The sequence below is a fragment of the Aquarana catesbeiana genome, linkage group LG02 (genome assembly GCF_042186555.1).
Source record: "Aquarana catesbeiana isolate 2022-GZ linkage group LG02, ASM4218655v1, whole genome shotgun sequence".
Classification (NCBI taxonomy): Eukaryota; Metazoa; Chordata; class Amphibia; order Anura; family Ranidae; genus Aquarana; species Aquarana catesbeiana.
In genome coordinates this window covers 153,057,932-153,064,674 of record NC_133325.1, presented here as the reverse complement: position 1 = coordinate 153,064,674, position 6,743 = coordinate 153,057,932, and positions in this window count along the sequence as shown.

Sequence of the window (6,743 nt, the reverse complement as noted above, 5' to 3'; positions counted from 1 at the left end):
TTTTACTTGATAAAAGGTTATGTTACACATCAGACTCTTCATTCTTCTTCTGTATCCATTGTTGTTTTAAATGCATACTTGCTCAGGATCTGTGACTCTGAAAGTATAAACTAGAGGTTCATCATGGCAGCCAGGCAGCTAGCATTTTCAAAAGTAGTGGCGCTCCCATGTTTCTCTTATGACAAGTTTCCTCTATCCCTCTTGTTTTGGAAACCCAGTGGCTCTCTACTACTGAAATAATTTTGTACTCGGAGAGGGCCAGGTTCTTCAACCCAGTTAATAAAAAAGTCAAACCCAAAGATGCATTGATATTGACAAACATTTTTAGAACTGTGTAGTACTCATTTATAATGAGTATGAATCACTTCAAATGTACAGTTAAAAATATAAGATACAACCCTAAATAAACCCATAACCCTAATAAGTTAACTTGGTTTGCTGAAGTTTAAATGTGTATCTCCTATACATGGAGCCTCACCACCAAGATAACAGGTAGTGATGCCCTTTTTAAATCCATACATGATCTTACTTATATGATGGTGTAGATTGTTATAAAGTACTCAACAAGTTTATAAAAAAAGCGATGAGGAAAGTATTAGAATACAGGTTAAAAAGCAAGCAAACCTGTTTCCTTTATCTTCACAAATCTAACGTCTATTGTATTATAATATTCAACCAAGGAACCACCAGTGAGGTTATTAGACACATGAGGTCACTGGACAAATACAGAGCAAATTAACTCTTATTTGGATTTACATTTTTTTATAAAATGTGCGGTTTCAATAAATTATTTTGAGATATGCCCTGAATCTGGATGTTTATACTAACTGTTAAGGAAGACTAACAAGATACCATATCAGGGCTTAGCACTCAGGCCTTGAGTGCCCTGTTTTCTTTCTTGCTGAGTTGTAGTGCTTTCTTTGCATTCAGTGGAGCTCAAGCATATGTGATATAAGGAACGCACTGACGCAGTCTAATCATGTATTGAGTACGCTTTCACCCAGACATCTTATGTGGACCTTTTCTTGCTCTTCTGCTTCTTGAAACTATCCCCACCCACATCTTCTACCATTTGAGATTTATGCACATCAAAAGGGGAAGGAAGTATCTCAAGAACTGGTTGTACTAAGAGACAAGAAAAGCAGGTCATCTTTTCTGTCTTTTCTACCCCAGAAAAGACACTCCGACTACATGGCAGTAAAATGGTAAATCAAAGAGACCAGAAATGAGGATATATTCATTCAGAATGGGGTACACAATCTAAATGGAGTTTCTTGGCAGCTATGCAACAAAGTATTTTCCCTGCAAAGACTCTAATGACACAGTCATTGGAGAGAACAATATTCTCTCACTTCACGTCCAGTTAAAGTGGTTGTAAACCCTTACAACACACTTTTTGCTACAGGTAAGCCTATAATAAGGCTTACCTGTAGCTACCCTGGATATCTCCTAAACCTGAACGGTTTAGGAGATATCCCCGTATTTACATGTGCCGACGTCATTGGCACATGCACACCTAAGCAAACTGAAGTAACGGCACATACGTGCCATTGCTTCAGTTAGACTGTGCCGTTACCGGCAGCTCCCGCGCGGTTGCTCGGGAGTGACATCATCGCGGCTCCGGCCAATCACAGCGCTGCAGCCTGCGATACCCGGAAGTAACTCCGGGAGCGATGTCGGCTGCCGGAGCAGTGTACGAGGACGGCTGCGGGGGCTTCGATCTCAGGTAAGTAATTCATAATGAGCTAGTATGCTGTGCATACTAGCTCATTATGCCTTTGTCTTGCAGGTTGTTTTTCTTTTCTTTTTTTTTTTTTTGTTTCTTGGGTTTACAACCACTTTAAATTGCAATGAGCTATCCTGAATGGTAAGAGGTTGCATTACAATTCAACTAGAAGTACAGGACTGTGTACTTAAGCCCTTAGTTGTTTGTAGTTCTGCAACTGTTGTAGGGCTACATGTCTGCTAATCAGGTGACTATTGCACTTTCAGTTGCAGACATATAAAAAAGTACGGTAGAGGCCGGGCTTTACCACTCATTTTTTTTCTTTCATGTATGCACATACCCCCAGAGACAGTCATAGCCAATCACACATCGGGTGTCTTCTGTAAATTTCTGCAAATGTAACTGTTCATTTTTTTTCTCCTCCCTCCCACATCTCATCATATACTTTTCCTTCTTGTCCAGTTGCTTGCTCAATAGCATTATCAGAACCACTGTCACCACTTCCTTTGTTGTTAAAATATAACTAAAGGCATTTTTTTTAAGTTTTGGATAGTGGGGAGAGGGATTAAAACACCTGTCAGTTTTTACTGCTGTCTGTGTTCCCGTCAGGGAGATTCACCCTCTCTATTTGTCCTGTTTACCATTATCATTGAAGTGAAAGTAAAAGAAAATCCAAAGTTTTGGGTTGTCCCCCAGAAAAGTAATGAAGGGGAAATGTTACAGTGGGGACACTAGTTCTGGTGACCTGGGGGTCCCCAAGAGATTCTCTTAATTAGTAGGGATTTCCTCTCACTTCCTGTTTTGGCTATGGGACAGAAAGCGAGGATAAAACTCCCCAATGGTACAAAGATGGCAAAAATAAACCATACAGAGATTATAACCCTCCCTTACTCTATCCCAAATGAAAAAAAAAGTTTTGCCTATAGTTCTACTTTAAGAAAGATGCTAGGTCATGACATATCAGATAAACAATTAAGCAACCTAATAAGGGCTTTTTCAAGTATCCAGCCAAAAGAGAATTCTTCTCAATCCTGACCGTCTCCCACCTCTCAGCTCTTTCATGTTGCCCCCCCATATATCTCTCTTATTGCTTCCTTGGCTCTTTGGGCCCCGGGCAGCAGAAGCTGCATGTCTGCCTACGGTAGTTAACAACAGTTGGAGAGCTGCAAATTTTCTTTCAAGGTTTAGCAGTACTGCATATTCCATTTTAAAGTAAGCAGATAGAATGTTACTTTAAAAATATATTTTAACAGTAAAAACAGACGAAGGCATGACGACAATGCAATTTGATTGTAAAGAAAAAAGAAAGGCATAATCACTATATAAAATATTTGTTCCACATATTAATGCATTGATTTGCACATAGTGTGAGCACAAAAAGGACACTGTTATCGTACAAGATGAAATAAACACAATTTGTGAAATAGATGGGAGAGCTTCTGTTCTAAAGTGCTCTGTTACTACCAACAATATATCTCACTTTGTGAAATACAAATATATATCTATATATATTTCTATCTGTGTTATAATATTACTATATACTGTATTTTCTTTATGTATCTGTCATAGGTGCAACAGATCCAGCATATGGGGGATCTAGTAGGACAGATAAGTTTGTGGTATAAAAAAAAATTCAGGGTCTTGTTGCCATGGCGAATTCAGTTAATGGGAACACAGGAGCAAAGTTGCAGGATTCAGTCTTTTCAGTTGGAATGATGAAATAAACTTGCATGGAAAAAAGTACACCGGTTAAGGTGAAGGCCTCCATTTCACCAATTTAAATGATCAGTCAGGAGAATGTTATATAACTGGCAAGAAGATGTGCCATAAATTTCACTGTGTTCTAAAGTGCTTTTCTGTACAGCAGCAAGGGAAGTACTAATGCAGGAGGTGAAAATGTAAAATGGCCACAGCATTATGAACATACAGGATCATGCTGCGCATTTTAAGCACAGTGTGACATGACGGTGGGGGGAGCAAACGTACCATTGCATCCTATAAGGCAGGGGACGGGTCACAGCTGTGATCGCACTGAAAACCAACGGAAATTACATCAGTACCTTATTGGAGCAGCATGCAAAAGGTCCCCACCCTCCTCTTCTTTCTCTTCACTTGTTCTGTTTGATGTATCATTTGCTTTTGTATATGCATTTGTATTCGTACATGTTTTTCTGCTGGAATGTATGTTATTTAATGACAAAAAAAAAAATATCTTCTATTTGCCTTCTGATTTTCTATTTGTTTGTATGATCTTGTTTTTTTTGTTTTTTTTTTCCTTGTAGGTGCACTGTGTGTATCTTTCACCTGTAGTTGGTATCATTGTCACAGCAAGCATTGTCCCTTGGCTGACTGAGATGGCAATAAAAAGTCTGGTGGAGTGGGCCCAGCTTGGAGGTTATTGATGAGGGGTAGAAGCGGTGCAAAAACTGGTCAGCATATCAGTCCCACTAACACCAAGGGAATAAAAACATGTCGTCTTTTTAGATATGTCAGTTATGTTTTTTACATTTATTGCAGGTTTTGGAATGGCTGAAGCCCTGGTAAGCTCTCGAACCAGAATAAGCGGTTGGGAGCAGTATTGGCTTCAGGCATTAATATGTTTAGGTGGTTTTGGTAGAATCGAGCGATTGTTGGTAACATCTCAGATCGTCCAAAAAGGGATTGGTTTTGGTATCTGTATATTTTGGACATTAATGACTATGGTGTATTATTTTTGAAGCTTTGGCCGATATATACATTTACATAAAATATATATCATTCCTAAGAAAAAACTGTTTATGTGTTGTTTGTTATCGAGGGCATAAAGTAATTGGGAAAGGGTTGTGGTTATTGGGGGAGTAAAGATGACCACTGCACCAGTCATGTATGTTAAATTGTCAGTCAGCTTATTAAACAATGCCCTAATAAATTGTTTTATATTGATGGATTTTAGTTTTACTGCAACTCAGTATTTCAGTGACCTAGTCAAGCTGGCCCTTTGATTCTTTATTTTTCCTTAGGACTCCAGTTCATATGTTTGATGAATATAATAGGTTTATACAGTATCTCACAAAAGTGAGTACACCCCTCAAATTTTTGTAAATATTTTATTATATATTTTCATGTGACAACATTGAAGAAATTACACTTTTGTAAAGTAGTGAGTGTACAGCTTGTATAAGGCCCCTTTCACACTGAAGCGCTTCTAAACTGCCAGTAAAACATTTGAGCGCTTTTGAAGAGCTTTTCAGGCGCTTTTGAAGAGCTTTCCATTCATTTCAATGGAGAGGGACGTTTTTTCACCGCACTGCCCCAGTGTGAAAGCATTCATTGATTTTAATGGAAATAGGTTTTCGTGAGCTTTTCAGGCGCTTTTTTTAGCTTAAAAGCGCCTGAAAAGTGCCTCAGTGTGAAAGGGGTCTTACAGTGTAAATTTGCTGTCCCCTCAAAGTAACTCAACACACAGCCATTAATGTCTAAACCGCTGGCAACAAAAGTGAGTACACCCCTAAGTGAAAATCTTGAAATTGGGTCCAATTAGCCATTTACCTTCCCAGTGTCATGTGACTCATTAGTATTACAAGGTCTCAGGTGTGAATGAGGAGCAGGTGTGTTGAATTTGGTGTTATCGCCCTCACTCTCTCATACTGGTCACTGGAAGTTCAACATGGCACCTCATGGCAAAGTACTCTCTGAGGATCTTAAAAAAAATATTGTTGCACTACATAAAGATGGCCTAGGCTATAAGAAGATTGCCAAGACCCTGAAACTAAACTAAGCTGCAGCACGGTGGCCAAGACCATACAGCGGTTTAACAGGACAGGTTCCACTCAGAACAGGCCTTGCCATGGTCGACCAAAGAAGTTGAGTGCACGTGCTCAGCGTCATATCCAGAGGTTGTCTTTGGGAAATAGACGTATGAGTGCTGCCAGCATTGCTGCAGAGGTTGAAGGGGTGGGGGGGTCAGCCTGTCAGTGTTCATACCATACACCACACACTGCATTAAATTGGTCTGCATGGCTGTTGTCCCAAAAGGAGGCTTCTTCTAAAGATGATGCACAAAAAAGCCCGCAAACAGTTTTCTGAAGACAAGCAGATTAAGGACATGGATTACTGGAACAATGTCATGTGGTCTGATGGGACCAAGATAAACTTATTTTTTATTCAGATGGTGCCAAGTGTGTGTGGCGGCAACCAGGTGAGGAGTACAAAGACAAGTGTGTCTTGCCTACAGTCAAGCATGGTGGTGGGAGTGTCATGGTCTGGGGCTGCATGAGTGCTGCTGGCACTGGGGAACTACAGTTCATTGAGGGAACCATGAATGCCAACATGTACTGTGACATACTGAAGCAGAGCATGATCCCCTCCCTTCGGAGACTGGGCCACGGAGCAGTATTCCAACATGATAATGACCCCAAACACACCTCCAAGATGACCACTGCCTTGCTAAAGAAGCTGAGGGTAAAGCTGATGGACTGGCCAAGCATGTCTCCAGACCTAAACCCTATTGAGCATCTGTGGGGCATCCTCAAATGGAAGGTGGAGGAGCGCAAGGTTTCTAACATCCACCAGCTCCGTAATGTCGTCATGGAGGAGTGGAAGAGGACTCCGGGTGGCAACCTGTGAAGCTCTGGTGAACCCCATGCCCAAGAGGGTTAAGGCAGTGCTGGAAAATAATGGTGGCCACACAAAATATTGACACTTTGGGCCCAATTTGGACATTTTCACTTAGGGGTGTACTCACTTTTGTTGCCAGTGGTTTAGACATTAATGGCTGTGTGTTGTGTTATTTTGAGGGGACAGAAAATTTACACTGTTATACAAGCTGTACGCTCACTACTTTACATTGTAGCAAAGTGTAATTTCTTCTGTTGTCGCATGAAAAGATATAATAAAATATTTACAAAAATGTGAGGGGTGTACTCACTTTCGTGGGATACTGTATTTCCTGTATGTTTGCCTGGTAATTTTGTGAATAACACTTTTACAGTCCTATGTGGCTATGCTCACTCAGTCCACTGTATCTGTGGAGGGAGCC